Source organism: Protopterus annectens, chromosome 2.part1 (assembly GCF_019279795.1).
Source record: "Protopterus annectens isolate FY-2018-M chromosome 2.part1, PAN1.0, whole genome shotgun sequence".
NCBI classification, from domain to species: domain Eukaryota; kingdom Metazoa; phylum Chordata; order Ceratodontiformes; family Protopteridae; genus Protopterus; species Protopterus annectens.
The window spans coordinates 709,600,110-709,616,529 of record NC_056729.1 but is presented as its reverse complement, the minus strand read 5'-3'; positions in this window follow the sequence as shown (position 1 = coordinate 709,616,529).

The window sequence follows — 16,420 nt, the reverse complement described above, 5'->3', positions numbered from 1 at the left end:
CCCTTAGTAGCACTAATGGCTCCCCACTCCCATATCTTTTCCTTTCCCTGAAGCTCAACCATTTACCATATCTGTGTGCTATGAATGACCATAGAAGTTGTCTGAGCTTCTCATATAGTAAGATATTAATGTAGGCTATACTTTTTATCTCTCAGCCATTGACACTTGTATTTCTTTTATAAATTAGTGTCCTACACGTACTTTATGATATAGACCAATGTCTTAAATAAGCAGCTTTTGTAGATATTAGAAGTGAACATTTACATCAAACCCACTGAATAGATATATTATATAGCATAAATACATTGTATTTTCATGATAATGGTCCTCAGTACCTAATACTTAGAAGAAAAGCTGAACTCTTTTATTGTATCTCTGACAACTTGAAACTATCATCTACAGTTAAAGTGAATATTCTATTGCATCTGTTATATGGATGTATTGCATAGCTTCTCTGGACTGTATTAACATGATAATTGCACCCAGTGCCTAATAACGTAAAACATAAACTGTACTCTTTCATTGTAAACCTGACAATATGACACTATTGTTTTGATTTAAAGTGAGTATTATATCTGTAGATGTATTGCATGGCTCATCTAGTCTGTACTCACATGATAACTGTACTCAATAGCTTATAATTTAAATAAAAACTGAATTCTTGTATTGTAAATCTGCACATTATATAAATATATAAAATAGTTTGTTTAGTAAACTTGCATGATATTTAGATATATTACAGAACTTGCCCAGTCTGTATTCATCGTAACTGTACTTACTACTGTATAGCATAGAAAGAAATTGAAACTGACCATATCCTTGCAAGCTATAGGACCCCTCTGTGAACTAGGAAGCCTATACCATGTGCATGGATGAACTGGAGGCACTCACCATTCAATCTAATACATTTTTCTAATATTTCCTACAGCTTACTCAGCGTTAATTGCATTAGTACCATGAAACACAAGCAAGCAGCAGATGCTCCACCATTATTCAAAATCTACTATAAACGTAAGCCCACATATAAGTGGCTTTTCAATAGCCACATTGCTAAATGGGCAAAAATAGTGTGAGGGATATAAATTCGAATCCTGGATCCACTCATCTAACCCCAGATACCACCAAACCAGCCCAACACATCCTGAAATAACAACAGGCTACCTCTTTAACCACCTTGGACTTATAATATTACAGAGTAGCCTAAAAAATCTCTATAACAAAATCACAGAAGTTCATGCCTGAATAGCTTACTACTCTCTGATCTCTACATACCCACAGAAACCTGGTTAAATCCAAATATTACAGATACAGAAATACCCCCACAGATTACAATATACTTAGACTAGATAGAACCAGCATAAAGCAGGTGGAGTTGCTGTTTTCTACAGAAATGTTTTAGATCATTCCACTTACTATGATACTATGCCCACTATCAACAATGCTGAACTTCTCCACTCACTCCTCAGACTGAATACTCACTAATCTCTAACCAGCATAGGTCTGTACATACCACCTGGTAACAATATTCCCATCCTATAAGAGATCATTGCCAGGACTTTAGCTAACAAAAGACCAGAAGCCATATTTGTAGAAGAAGTTAACATACACTGTCAAAAGATAGCCATTGAAAACTCAACACATTCAATTTAGCTATAAAGCTTCTTTTTATTGATCAAGACTCCAGCTAGAATTAACAAGGCCACGGCTAAAGAATCCATCCTAGACTAGATTTTAACATTCACCACAAACAATGTTGCCACAAGTGGCACTCTACCCAATAGCCTAAGCCACCACCAGCTATGCTACATAATCAGACACCCCAAAGAGTCCACCAAGTTTTATCACTATAACACAGCCAGAAACCTCAATAACTTCAGTAAAGACACCTTTACTTCCAGTTTGCTCCTAGTCAGGTGAGTTACACAAAAACGTTTCCCCTTAATGAAGATGTAGACACATTTAATACGATATTTCTAAATATCCTGTCAGGCAAACACCATTAAGAACATAAAAAAAAAATCAAAATCAAACCTGCCCCTTCTTGGTTAACTAAAAAAGCAACTCATACAACTTAGAGAGACAGCCTGGAAGTCATGGCTACAAACCAAGTCTCAAACATTCCTGCAATAACATAGGCATTTAAGGAATCAATGCAAACAAGGCATAAAATGGACAAAAAATCTTATTATAGAAAAACACAAACTTCATTGTCAGTCAATCAAAACAATTATGGAATCCATAAATACATTGCTCGTTCCTGGAAAATCAACCCAGCCCAGCCCATTCCCAACCAATAACTCAGAAAGCAGTGCTTCACAGTTTAACTCACATTTTATAAATGCAGTAACCTCCCTTCTACAAAACAAAACAAAAGTACTGTAAATTCAGCCATCCGACCAGAATCATTAAAGCCATATCAGACCTTCACACTCACTCCAATGCTAACATCTGCAATTACCTACACACTGCCCCTGACCAACTTCCATTGGAATACCTCAGACTCACTGCAGATAGCATTGCATATCTTGTCTTGATTCTAATAAACTGCTCTTTGTAAGAAAAGTATGCCCCTATTTTAGGGAACAAATCCTATGTAAAGCCTGTTCATAAAGATGGTCGTCTGCTAAGCTCACAAACTATAGACCAATTGCCATTCTCTCACCCTTATCAAAAATCTTGGAATGATGTAACCACTTTCAACTTACTACATATAATATTACAGAGTAACCTAAAAAATCTCTATAACCAAATCGCAGAAGTTCATGCCTGAATAGCTTACTACTCTCTGATCTCTATATACCCACATAAACCTGGTTAAATCCAAATATTACAGATGCAGAAATACCCCCACAGATTACAATATACTTAGACTAGATAGAACCAGAATAACCTCCTCTCTCCCTCACAGCATGGTTTCAGACCTAAGCATAGTACAACTACTGCCCTTGTAAGGTTCACAGATAAAATGAATGGCTATAGAAATTCAAATCTTTTAACCTCATCCCTATTACTGGAACTGTTTGTATTTTAAGTATTGAAGCACTTTCTTTGATGTTTTATGGTCTGGAGAAGGGGCTATCAGCTGTGAAAGCACTTATCCTCTTGTATGAGGTTTCATTGTTTTTAAATTAAAAGTTTTCCATGTTCCAGTTGTGGTGGTTGAGTTTGTTGTATGCTGTTCACATTTTTGGATCTATCCAAGGCATTCAACACAGTCAATCATCAAATTTTCCTAACTAAACTTTGTTCCTGTGGGCTATCATCCTCCTCACTTAACTGGTTTCTTACTTACTTCTTTAATAGGTTCCAAGCGGTGAAATGGCAAAATGATTTCTCCTCTTTCCTTTCTATAATTATCAAAGTCCCACAACACTCCATCCTAAGACCAGTAATTAATCCTGCTCCATCCTTGACAGGTAAGATATTCATTTTATTGTTTTGCACTTCAGTTAACTGTTTTAGAGCGCTGAAGCAAAAAAATAAATAAATAAAGAGAAGCTCCCTGGCAATTAACTGATTGGGAATAATGTAGGAAATCTTCAACGATCACCAAATATCCCAGCAGAAACAGTAGAGGACTAGAAGCAGTACAAGCAGGTAATTCTTAAATGTCTTTTTGTGTTGTTTACATAAGCGTTTTATTTATTTATAACTGAAATTTCTTGCTGTTAATGCAGTAGCTTAGCAATTTGTGTTATGCCTAAAAAGTAGAAGGCAGGAAAGGTGATTTTTGTATGTCTTTTTTTGTTTTGCTATCACATGTTTTATTTATTTGCAACTGAAGTTTTTTGCTGTATATACAGTAGCTTAGCAACTTATGATGTTTGAATCTCTGTGAAAAAAGGAGCAATTTTACTTGGTAGTTAATAGTTAAATGTTAGTCCTGTGTTTGGAATTTTGGTCTGATGAAGCTTTACAGCAAAAGCTCTAACTTTGTTTTATAATAAACTATGCTTTTATTTTTCAATTGCTAGTCTGTGATATTTACAACTTGGACTGCTGCTAATATTGTTCCACCTCAGGTATTATTTGATATTGGCATTTTGTGATATACTGGAAGGAAAGCTTCTCTGCTGTGCTTCTGCTGGGATGTTTGGTGACTGTTGAATGCTTTAGAGTGCTACTGCTTTACCTTTTCTGTATTTGTTGACTTTTCACTTTAAATCATTTTAAAGATCTCTAATACGTGAAATTACCTTATCCAGGTAATTTGCTTAAGTTGTCTTGTGGTAACATTGCAATCACAAGAAATCTTTTTTGTCTGTTTACATTAAGAGGACTGGGATAGTTGCGATAGGTGGTGGCCTGGTTTATCTGAGTTGGAAAACACATAAGAAAGTTGTATGTTTAGTCATTTTATTGGGCATGGGGCTTAGAAGACAGTTTCCTATGTTTTAATTGCCTGTATAAATTTGGCACATTTGTGCACCACTGCTCATTGTGCATTGCTGGTTAGCAATGCCCTGTATAAATGCAGATACCTAGAAACTAAATTTTCCCTATAGTAACACTGCTGAAACTGTACCAGTAACTTGGTGAGCTTTGGACAATTACTTTGCATACTGAGTAAAACTGAGCAGCTAGTTTACAAGTTGAGGAGTACTGTCACTCATATTTAGTATTATATTTCCTAGACTAGTCTCTAGTCCTGAAAGCACCCTTAGTCAGCCCACTATTTAACCTTTATGCACTCTGTTCTTGTAGCTCACCCAATAAAAGACCTGACATTATGGATATGCACTTTCCCAGTTTCTAGGCAGCCAGTTTGGTGGATATGGGTTATCTTGAGATAATTTAACAATTCTCTTTTGTTCACTGACAACCATTTAACCTTCAAAGGAACAAATACAGTATGCAATAGATGTATATACACAACATCTCTGGAGGAATAACATTTACAGACAAACACTCATAATAGTCTGTCAGAAACACATGTGTAGCACACACACATATAAAGACTTATCATGGAATTAATCGATCAGGACATAGGGAACCTCTAACTGAAAGCCCTGTCATTATACTTGGTATCCTGCAGACTGCTAAGAGGTGACCTGTGTCTGGCATACAAGGCACACTCCAATCAATTACTGAGGGATTTACTGCACATTAGCAAGTCAAATGGTATTAGAAGTACTTGTTATATGAATATAAACCTCTTCTGCAACATCAACAGTATGGTTTGGACGGACAGCTATATCTCACAGAGGACACTGCTGCTGTGGAAGACTCCCCATCCACATAAAAGAGAGTTCTTCTCAGTTCATTTTCAAGTGTAACAGATCTATGGATGAGAAACAGAAAACTTTCTCCAGAACTGCCCCATGTACTAGTAATGGACAGAGGCAGCTCCTAAATGCTTTACCTTCTACTAACTACCTCCTACAAAATGACACTCAAGCAAAATTCTAAGCCCTGACGAACCCTGAGAACACAACTACCTACGTGGAGTTTTTCTCAGAAAGCTTGTACATGTACAATCAAGTAAATAGCTGCACAGAGACAGCTGTACCTACCCAAGATAAACGTCAGACAACCTCCAAAAGTAACCCACCTTGGTGGAATTCCAGTGTAAATTGTAAATACATTGTATAACAAAAGAAAGAAAATCATGTCCAAAAACAGAAACAACATTGCCCAGCAAGGTAAAAGTTCACTCATTCCTTTCTTCAGCTATGTCCACAACCTTGGAGGCAGCACCCAGCAATGTGCTAAACTAATGGTGATATACTTATACAGAACCAGAGGATGTAGAAAACCTTCTGACCCATGCACTTAGCTCCCATTTTCACCCTATCACCTTTTGTCACACCCCTGGAAATACTTCCCACCATTTCCCCACTGACTATCACTTGGGGGCAGGTCCTCACTGCAGTCTAATGCAAAGAGCACTGCTTTGATGAGCCCTGATAATATTCCAGGATGCTTGTTGAATACCATATAAGATGACCTGTCAGGCCCACTAGAATTGCTATTTAACCATAGCCTCCAAACAGACTTCATTCCAAATGACTGGAAAACTGCAACAGTTATTCCTCTACATAAAGGGGGGCTTTCACTTTCACTGGGAAAGACAGACCCATAATTCCAACTAATCTCATGTGCAAGGCAATGGAAAAAAAATACCATGGATCAGATAAACAATGACACAAGAAACCAAATGAATCTGGGCCCTACCCAGTTTGGTATTCTCAAAGGCAGGTCATGTCTACTTAACTTGGTGAACTTCCTTGAGAAGGTCATTAAAGCTATGGCTGAGGATAAAACTATGCACACTGCCTACCTCAACCTGGACAAGGTGCTTGATTCAGTACTTCTCTCAAGCATCGTAGATAATCCTACAAAATTAAGCATACACTCATATGTCACCCACTGGATATCCAGCTGACTCACTGATATGACACAAGAAGTTAGGATAGGGAAATCCACCTCCACATAGAGGTCAATCACTAGTGGAGTTCCACAGGGATCAGTGCTGGGTTCTCTCCCTTTTGGTATCCACTTATCTGAGGTCATGGCAAACTTCAAGGGCCTCTGGCTGACCAATCTGACTAAAACGTAGGTGGTATCACTGAACCTCCTAAAGACACATATGCTTTTCAGGAGTGCCTGATGTAGACAAACAACAGGTACCAGAGCCATGGAATAAAACTCAATGCAAAAAGAAAAATACATAATAGTACCATTTGGAATTATAGTCATCCTTGGAAATTACTGCATTGATAATGCACCCCTAAAAGTCGACCCAGTGGTTAGAGATCTGGGAACACATTCTGACTGTAACCTGAATTCTAACCATCTCTTATCTACTGTGGTGATACTATCATTCTACGTTGCACAACTTACAGGTAAGGAATGGTATCCAAATTCAAGTTCATTGTCCCATTGTACATGGCTCTCATCAGGCTAATTATTAAGTTCAATGCACCCTTCAATATTTGTCTGACTAGTTATTTGAAACAGATTGCAAAACCACAGAGGTTCCTCACAAAAAGAATACAGGGTGCAAACAACAAGTCCTGTGCAGACTTTCTCAAAGCCCTACCCTGTACTCATTTTCCTAAAACTGCTGCACATCAATCTATGCTTAGTCTACATGGCATCCTCTTATCCCACACGGACAGATTTGTTGCACTTACACAACACAAATAGCATCAGAAACATCCATTTTCAGGACCTAAACCTCATCTGTGACACAGACAGGACATGTTGGAGGGACAGGTATGTGTCTCAAAGAGTACTCCTTCTCTGAAATAGTCTCTCCATCCATATGAAACAAAGCATGTCTATAATCCTATTCAAATGTAACTTGGGCTAATGGATGGGAAATCATAAATTTACCTGGTTTGGCACATTTATTTTATTTTATTTATTTTATTTTACATTTGTTGACCGGGCTAGTCTAACTGGATATATGTCCATTTTCAGTAGAGTCCCGGGGAGATAAGCTCCGAGGAAACAAACAAAATCACATATACAAAAATTAATGCATACAATGAACATTGCAGGTGCAGTACAGAGAACATATGCCCCTGTTGGAAAGAGGCACCCTGTGAATGTGATGTGTACAAGCCTATATCATAACTGTAAAATTCCTTGGGGTACTGCCACATCAGCAATATTTTTTAAATTTTTGTTTAGGCTTAAAATGGCTTTTGGGACAGTAGCCTCAAAACCTCCAATGAAGCCATGAACATGTGTGCTAACTCTAAACCCAACCCCATGCATTACCTTATGAAAAACCCTTTCCTAACAGCACCATTATATAAAACAGACACACACACACACACACACACACACACACACACACACACACACACACACACACACACACACACACACACACACACACACACACACACACACACACACATTCACACTTCACAAAAGCACATGCACAAAACACTTTATCTATCCACTTATCTGTCCTTTTTTCTAACCTTAACTCACACACACACACACACACACACACACACACACACACACACACACACACACACACACACACACACACACACTCCTATATCTAATCCAAACACTTTCAGTAATTTTTGGAAGTGTCAAAAATGGACAAAAAATCCCATTTATCTTCCTGCAGGCACCCCTTGCATAGCACAGGAAAAGTCAATGTTCCCAGCACTGAAATAATAGGCAGTCAAACACAAGTACCCTTGATCAAAAACATATCAGCTAACTTTGTCAATATAAGTATATTCAACAAAGTTAATTACTGAATGAGCATATATACTACATGCTCTTCTTTTCAAAATGTTTAAGCAGAATAACATAAACTTGTGTTTTTTACCAATATGATTTTTCGTTTTTGTTTCTGTACTGAAAATGTTTGCTAATCACTTAATGGCAATCGAGGAACAAAAATGGCTAATACTAATTGAACCATTTACTTTTTCATTTCATCTCAGCAGATAAATAAATAAATAAAATAAATAATAAATCATCTCTGCTTTTTATTTAAAAATGTCTCTGAATCGTCAATAATTTCTGTTTGCAAGGTTGAAAACCTTTACATGTGGTGTAGTGACCTGAATACAGTGCACAGGAATTACAGACAATACAATCTAAGAATCAAAGTAAGTGGACAGAAAAGCAACATGATATATAGAGCTTGCTGATTATGTATGTGTGTGTGTGTGTGTGTGTACACGCAGACATTTAATAATTATTTATTTGTTTTTATTTAACCGTGTAAAGCTTCAAAATCAGAAAAAAAAATCTGTTGTAGTGAGGTTCATACATATGAACCAAAGTATAACAGGCTTTTTATAAACAACACTTGCATAGCCACGTATATGGTAGCCACCACAAAAGTTCATCAGAAACTTTCAAACAGAGATAAAAAGTTGTAATACACTTTACATTGTCACATAAATGTTAAAACAGTGGCCAAAGTGTTGAGCAGCTTTTAAAGCTGCTGTCTGATAAGAAATACAGTTTGCTCCTTGCACCAGTTGTATAACAATTCAAAGTGTGTGACAGCTTTTGGAGCTGTTAGATATGTTGCGCTCCTGCATTCAGCTCCATACAAGTAAAAGTAAGTTAACTGAAACTGTATTTATTGTTTGAAGGAGTTTAACAACTTTTATCTAAGATTTGTAAAGCACAGAGAAAGCAATGAATAATAATGTGCATGCAAATTTTTACAATGTAACCACATCTAATGTGAGACACAGTAATACCATGGGACAAAACATATATATCAATATCCTGTCATGTTCTTAGCAGAAGGAAAACGAAATAGGTATTTTAATTGTGTTAACTGTTAAGGCACAGCACCATATAAGATATCTAGCAAAGAGTGCTGTTTGACTATATCTGAGCAATGTGACTAGCAATTAAAATAAGATATTGCAACAGTAACTATAGACTAAATACAACAGTAACAATAGACTGAGTAAGTAGTCCATGCAGAATTAGCTGTATTTATATTATATGTTTTGGGGTGTGTATTATCTAAAGCTGTGTGGATGCTAACATGTTGAAATATGCCACTTAGGAAATCATGATATATGTTTTAATTTCTTCACTGTGTTGCACTTATCTTGCTTTAAATGTTTTTTTTTTCCACTCTTCTGTTCTTAATTGGTTGAGGAAATCACTGAAATTAGTACAGACAATTAGTTGAATTCACTGGTCATAATATGGTATTAATTTTATACATAAATCCTACTACAGAGAGTGGATGTGTTTATGTTGCCAAACACCATGTTTTGTGCAATGATTACTTAGATGGTTTACTCATGTATCTGAGGCTGTGAAGTTGTTTCTAGCTTGTTATTATTTAATCCTAGATTTTTCAGACACACCTGCCCCATTGTCAGCCCTAACTGCTACATTAATCTACTGAGTGCAGTGACTGATAAGCAGCTATTTATGGCTTCCTGGCTTTGATAAATATACCATAGTAGTTTTATGTCCAAAAGTAATACTAGTGTACCTATAAATTATCTTTAAAACAGGATGGAGAAGTATTCAAAAAAGTGTCTTTTTTCTTATTTATAGGTAGATGCAACTTATGTTTGGAGACTTTTTTCACCCACATAAACTGATAATGCCTGTGGTTTTCCACTTAGCATGTTAAGAGGTATTTTGCCATACATTTTTGAATTCAGAGTTTCATGTGCACTTCTCCAGCCTTCTTACAAACACGACCATGTCTATAACCTGCCTAAGTTATATATCCTATTGCATATGGATAGCTTTAGCCATGCCACTTACACTGCAACCACACAAAGATTTAATGTCTTGAGCCATAGTTATCATCCTAGAATTCCATCACATAAACTTTATGCATTAAGATGAATAATTATAATGTCCTTTGCTTGTTTACAGATGATTTTTCCTGACTCTAGATTAATTTCAATGTCTCCTATTAAGGCAGCTTTAAGGGTTACATCAGACAAGTCCTTCAAAAAGTATTTTAAAATTGTAATGTTGTAATTTTACTGAACCGTTATCATTTTCTTTTTTAGCTAAAGTAGTGAAACAGAAATTAAGATGACCAATGGTCTTATTACTGCAGGTTTTGTAATACTTTTTCAAATATCTACTTTGTTGACTATGATGCATCATATTAATATAAAAATACAAAAGTCAGCACAAATGTCATTATTTAAAAACATCATCTTAACGTACAACATCACAGAGTCAATAAAACTTTTTTGCAGAAAAAGAGAAATAACCATTTGAAAACTTCTTAAGTCTCTCATTAATTTCTAACCATCCATCCATCTGTCCTTCCATCCAGCCATTCATCCATCAATCCCATCCAACCCTCCATTGCTCCACTGATCAATTCATTATTTCTTTGTCTGCTTACTTTTCTTATAATTTACTGTTATGTACTTATTTATTTATTTTATTACATTTAAAAATCTTGCCAACTCATCTATCAATTGCTCATCTGCTGTATTAAATATAGTCTCTTAAATTACATTAGTATCATTGTGAACACTGAATCGATAACTTAAGTCCAAATACATTTTTAACTCTTCACAGGTTTTAAGAATATTGGACAAAGAAATACCACATGTGGAAGATCTTGTCATCTTTGCCCCAAAGATTCTTTGTTTTATCTTGACTTCATAATATTTATTTATTTATTTGACATTTGTTTACTGGGATAATCTAACTGGGTCAAAGAGAGACCATTTTCAGAGGAGGCACGGGGGGAAAAGCTCCAAATAACAGACAGATACAATCTTTGAACAACTCAATATCTATATATATATATATATATATATATATATATATATATATATATATATATATATACATATACATATACAGATGTATGGGATTACAAGAGTTACAAGAAGTGGAATAAAGATGTGTCAACACAGTAAAAATTATACAAATAAATAAATGTTAAATATTATATAAATAATAAATATAATAAAGATATAAAAAAACTCAAATCCCAGAAATTAAGCACAATGTTGCGAGAGTTTAAAAAGTTTGAAATATTATCTTTATAGAATTAAAATTATGTTTAAAAACAACTCTTAGGATTGAGAAAAATGTGCAATTGCTCATCAAATATTAGCCAGTTAATGCTATGGTAAGAAAATGTAATTCAGAAACAGGTATGGATGCAATGAGGAAGATGTCATTATTTGCTGTTTAGCATAACTCTGAATAACATAGTAGTGAGGTTGGGTCTCACAGCACTCTCCATTGCAACCCATGCATTGCATTAGGAAAGGCATCATCCCCATACAAAAGTTTTAAGCAGCTTTGTGTGACATGCTGCTTAGCTCTCCTTAAACCCAAGCTAAAAATAAAAATGAAATGAAAAGGGGGGGTGATAGGAAAGCAGTGAAATGGGTGCAAGCAGGGCGAAAACATACTGAAAGGCAGGTAAGGTGTAGGAAAGGACTATAGCATTCCATTTCATCTACAGCAATAGTTGTGCAGGTTTTACAGAATTTGGAATTTGGAGTCTCACACCCCAGAGAGAGGGGTGAGGGCAACATAAATGTGTTAATTAATTAATGTAATAATTAGTTGTGTCCAATAGACATGTGTGCAAAGTAAAGAGCTGCGTATGGGGGTGATATTTTGTGGGACACAAGCCTTTTTTTAAGGAGAGAGTGAAATGTTGGGGAAGGGATATAGGTACATGTGGGGTGGTAGGTTGGGTAGGAGAGGTTGCATTTGTGGACAGACAAGACAGCATACAGGGGCAGTGTGTGACGTATGAGGGGGTAAACAGCTTGGAAGGGGTGGGTGTTGTGGAAACAAAGGTGCATGTACCCCCAGACAGCAGCAGTGTGACTGAGCTCCCCACCCATGGGCAGTCAACACTGCTCCTTCATTGCCCTGAAGGTGGCTCTGCTGGAGGCTGCATGCCAGGGCCACCAGGCCCAACCAGGTTAGTAAGTCTGCCCTCAATATGGTGCAGGCATTGATCATACCCATGATGAACTATCCTGCACACCATCACCGGTAGCTGATCTTGGGTGACAACTCCCCCTCTACCCTCGCACACAGGGGCGGAGGCTCCTGTCCCCTGAGGCAGTACCACCCATAGGTGGTGCAGGAACAGTGGAAGGGATACCACTGGCTTGGGTCCCCGATGTGCTGGGACCCAGTGCCATGACTGGGGTAGGGTAGGTGGATCACCAGGAACCAGCCTACCCAGTCGAGTTGTGGTGTTGAGGTATTTCAATGTGTATAGGTTAGTAATGAACAAAACTTTTAGCTAGTTATAACAGCATGCCAGAACATTGCAATTAACCCAGTAAAATAACAATGTACAGTATATGGACCACAACAATAAGTAAGTCAGTATAGTAACAGCATGCCAGTAATTTTTATGGCATATGGCCAACAACATAGGTAATTCAACAAGATATGTTAGTATGCAACCATTGTAAAACATAACAATAATAAAACACAAGACCCAACATAATGTTAAGAGAACAACATATGTTAATAGTCAACCATAACCGGTGTATAACAATAATAAATTATGATGAAGATAAGGGATTGGGGAGAAAGAAATATAGTCTATTAATACCAGTATAGGCTATATAGTTTGCAGCAGTACTGTTATATACTCTACATGTCTGTCCTTCTTTTATGTATAACAGTGCTCTATAACTGCTGTAGCATGTACATACCTCTAAAGCTATCCGCATAGGACAGTATGGTCCAAGCAGTACCACCTACAAGTACAGAACTACAGAGGGCTATTACATGTCAGGTGGACCCATATAACTACCAAGGTGTACAATAGACTGATGTAGTGTGACTGTGCTATTCACATAATCATGTCAATGATAGATTTGTGACAGTGCAATTAGGCAACAGTGATTACAATCCATGACAACATGACACTTGAGAGACATGTATTGTGTAAGTACAGAGAGTAAACATCTATCATTCAATACTTGGCAAGCATGCGGTTAGGCCATCAGCAATGTTCACAGACACACCAGGCATTCAGCCATGCCAAGATTACATATTTTATTTATTGTATTATCTTTTATTACTATTGTACTTGTTGCCTTTATTTTATGACATCTTATCACATTCCTGATCAATGCTGTTAACAGTCTATTACATCTGAACACACACATTATTAACTCATAATAAGAGCTACTGCACCCATTTACCTGTAATTCCCATAGGGAGAATATCTGTTAACAATACATAACTGATTCAGTAATGTTTATTAGTACTTGTCACTGGATTCAAACCTTGGTCTGTCTTTGAGAAAATGTACATCAGACACAAAATTTAACAAACTGAGCTACTGCTGACTATTGACTGACTGATAATTGCCTAGAGCTCACCTGGAAGCAAAATATGACCTGGTATTAGCAGTACAATTTTATACAAGACTGCAGTGACAGTTGAACAGACATGCATGAGATTCATGCATGACAGAGGTACTAGGTAAACTGTACATTAATACATAGAATGCAAGTGTACACAATAAACTCTTAGTGGGTGAAAATATCTGTGACGTGTACAAACCATATTGAAGTATTGGGTTGGCTACCTGACCCATATACAGCTGAAGATAGTATATTTGCAGTCTACAGCTGTTACAGTTTCATACTTGTCTGCAGCACCATACCTCAGTTCAGAAATGCATATAGCTGAAATGCAATCGTTAACACAAGACAATCCTGATATACACAATATACCTTGGGTGTTCCTGGTATTGCTTCAGATGTTAATGCAGAACAAATGTCATAATGCATATATCTTGTAGTACAGCTCTAAATCTACAGTTTAGCATAACATTCTTTCTTAGCTATACCTTGAGTCAGTTAGTGGTATTCTTTGCGTTTTTATTTCAGAGCAGATGTCATACTCTATTTCATGAACAGCTTTACTTACACACATATTGCACAATAGTGGTAGTCATGGCTTAGTGGTAGGTCATACAGACTAATGTTACCAAGGTCCTGGGTTTGAGACTGGCAGTGGGAATTTATTTATATCCACATAGCTAAATGGGTAGAGTTATGGCCTCATGTGCAGTAGGTACAGTGTTTAAGTACACGGAGAAGCAATTAACTATGGGCTAGGCTTATAAATGCCCTTGGGCAGATAGGTTCATGAACAACACAGCTTTATTAGGGGTGCCTTTGTGCAGTTATTGGTATATTTTAGAGTCTTTATTAAACAACAGTTGATATAATGCAAGTGTTGCAGTACAGCTGTAATTCCACAATTATCGCAGTAGAAACTTTATTTCATTAACATTATCAGGCTTAATGCTTTAATCTTCCCTGTTTATTGCACTATAGTTGGCAGTAGTCAGTTATTGCAGTACAGGTCTATGTCCACATTCATTGCAATACACAAGTCTGTACTGTATGTACCTACTGGCAATGAATGAATTACTCTGTCTTGCATATTTGACTATAGATTGCAAATTAATCTGTACTCACCACACTCATGGCACAACCTGGCTAGACACCCTGCATGGGCCTCTTGGTTGCAAGCTTTCTCCTCTGCAGCTGTAGGAAGAGAACCACACCATTATCTGTAAATGTCTAGCACACATTCTGATTAGGTATTAGTAAAACAATGCTGACAGCACTTTCAAACATGTGGGGCATTCTCATCCCAACCATCCTGGACCTAGGTGTTCAGACGTTCCCCCTTACGATGCTTCAGATCATCATAGTGGTGATGGACCTGCTCACCTGTGTGGGGGATACCTGTAGCAATGGTGAGATCATGTGCCAGTCAGTCGCAGGCCTCCGCCTTCTACGCTGATCCATGGAGCTGTCCCTGCAGCAGCTGGTGTTCATAGTCTTTCACTATGGGTCCAACCATGACCCTGGAGTCTGGAATTCCCCATCTCTGTTCCTGGAAGCACACACCCTATACAACACCTGCCATAGCTCCTGCACAGTTCAAACTCCAACTGGTCATGCTATATTCCCACCTGTTGCACTTAATATAGCCTGTTTTCCCACCCTTAAACACCACTAGGCCATTTTTAAAAATGCAGTGCATCACTTAGCATAAACCAGCTTAGCTGAGCTGAGCAGTGCTTAAACTGGCAATGCTTAGCAATGCTCAGCAGTACACAAACCAGCTATGAACAGCCAAGCAGTGCCAAGCACTGCCAATCCATGCTTAAACATAGATTGTTTAAACAATGCTTATTGTGGCTTAACAAGGCTTATCAGTGCTTATCTGAGTACAGCAGATCATGATTTAAAAATAATTGGCAGAATTTATTTATTTATTTTTTTCCAATATTTTTATTGAATTTAAACACATGAAAATATTACAAGCATTCTAATGTACATTTTGGTTAGATAACTATAGGGTCATAGGTTCATAGGTAAGTACTAGGCTATCTGCCCAAGGTCATCTATAAGCCTAGCCAGAATGTGTTGGCTTTTGCCGCCCCCTTAGATTAGTTCCCTGTGCCTCGGTCCAGCAAAGCCATTAGATCCCTGTGCCTCTGTCCAGCAGAGCCACTGCAGTGATCCCTGGGGTAAATTTTCTGTTTCCCATCCACTCATCAAGGTTTCTCTTGAATAGTGTTAGTGAGGGGCTCTGCCTAATGTAGATTGGAATCCTGTTCCAAAGCACAGGGAGTCTCTGGGACAGGAATCTATCCCTCCAGCATGTCCTATTTATCATTGTCATGAGGTTTAGATCCCTAGAGTGTGTGACTGTTGAGGATTTTTTTTTTTAGATGGAGTATGTCCATCATTTCTGGGTTGGACATGGCCTTGTATGTCAGGCAGGCATCATCTCTGAGTAAGCAGTATGCAACTGAGTACAGCTGGAGTTTCTTCAGTCAGGCTGCGTAGGGCATATGTTTGGGGCCAGTAATCCTCTTGGTGAGGTACTAATGTGGTCTTTCCAGCTGTTGCAGGTGTCTTGTAAGGTACATCCCAAATGGGGCATTGTACTCTATGAT